The sequence below is a fragment of the Neomonachus schauinslandi genome, chromosome 3 (genome assembly GCF_002201575.2).
Source record: "Neomonachus schauinslandi chromosome 3, ASM220157v2, whole genome shotgun sequence".
In the NCBI taxonomy this organism is placed as follows: Eukaryota; Metazoa; Chordata; class Mammalia; order Carnivora; family Phocidae; genus Neomonachus; species Neomonachus schauinslandi.
Genome location: NC_058405.1, coordinates 66,185,853 through 66,187,801, shown reverse-complemented (window position 1 = coordinate 66,187,801; position 1,949 = coordinate 66,185,853).

The window sequence follows — 1,949 nt, the reverse complement described above, 5'->3', positions numbered from 1 at the left end:
ACCAACTCAGACCAATATCCCTTTTCAATACAGTTGCAAAACTCCTAACAAAGTACTAGTAAACCAAATCCAGCAACATGTGTATAGGACTATATAGCATGACCAAGTGGAATTTATTCTGGGGACGCAACGTTGGCTCAACATATAAAAAATTATCTATGTAGCAAATCATATTAATAGAATAAAGGACAGAAACCACAGGATCATTTCAATAGACACAGATAAAACATTGGTCAAAATCCAACACTTTTTCATTATAATAATACTCAATGTACAAAAATCAGTTGCATTCCTATACATGAGCAATAAACAATTTGAAAATGAAATTAAGGGCGCCTGGGTGGCTCAGTTGGTTGAGCGACTGCCTTTGGCTCAGGTCATGATCCTGGAGTCTCTGGATCGAGTCCCGCATCGGGCTCCCTGCTCAGCGGGGAGCCTGCTTCTCCCTCTGACCCTCCCCCCTCTCATGTGCTCTCTCTCTCTCTCTCATTCTCTCTGTCTCAAATAAATAAATAAAATCTTTAAAAAAAAGAAAATGAAATTAAGAAAACAACTTCATTTACAATAGCATACTTAGATATAAATTTAACAATACTTAAGTATAAATTTAACAAAATAATACAATACATGTATACTGAAAACTGCAAAACAGTGTTCAAAAAACTTAAAGTTCTAAATAAATGGAAAGATGTTCATGGATTAGAAGGCTTGATATTATTAAGATGGCAATATTCCCAAAATTGATTTACAGCTGTAATGCAATACCTACTGAACTCCTCATGGCTTCTGCTGCTGCTGCTGCTGCTGCTGCTGCTGCTGCTGCTGCTTCTTCTTCTTCTTCTTCTTCTTCTTCTTTTTTAACAACAACTCTTTCAGAGCAGTTTTAGGTTCACAGCAAAATTGAGGGGAAGGTACATAGATTTTCCATACATTCCCTGCCCCCCACAGACATAGCCTCCCCCACTTTCAACAGCCCTCACCAGAGTAGTACATTTGTTACAACTGATGAACCTACAATGACACATTACAATCACTCAAAATCCATAGTTTACATGATAGTGAAGTCTTGGTATTGTACATCCTATGGTTTGGACAAATGGATAATAATATGTATTTATTATTATAATATCATAGAGTATTTCTTCTGCCCTAAAAATCCTCTATTCTCTACCTATGTCTGCCTTCCCACCTGTACCCCCTACCACTGAGCTTTTTATTGTCTCCATCGTTTTGCCTTTTCCAGAATGTCATATGGAATGGGAACATACAGTATGTAACCTTTTCAGATTGGCTACTTGCACTTCCTTCCTCCAAGTCTTTTCATGGCTTGACAGCTCATTTCTTTTTAGCACTGAATAATATTGCTCTGTCTAAATGTACTGCAGTTTATTTATCTGTTCATCTATTGAAGGATATTTTTGGTTGCTTCCAGGTTTTGGCAATTATTAAAAAGCTGCTATAAACATCCATGTGCAAATTTTTGTATAGATGTAAGTTTTCAAGTCCTTTGGGTACATACCAAGAACGCAATTTCTGGATTAAATGATAGGAGTATGTTTAGTTTGTAAGAAACTGCCAAACTGTCTTCCAAAATGGCTGTACCATTTTGCATTCACACCAGCAATGATTTAGAGTTCCTATTGCTCCACATATTTGCCAGCATTTGGTGTTGTCAATATTTCATGTTATGGCCACTCTAATGGATGAATAGTGATATTTCACTGTTGTTTTAGTTTGTGTTTCCCTGATGACATAGAAAGGAAGTGGAGCATCCTTTCCTATGCTTATTTGTCATCTGTGTATCTTCTTTGGTAAGGTGTCTGTTAAGGTTTGTGGCTCATTTTTTAATGGAGTTATTTTTGTTTATTGTTGACTTTTAAGAGTTCTTTGCATATTTTGGGTGACAGTCCTTTAGCAGATGTGTCTTTTGCGAATATTTTCTCCCAGTT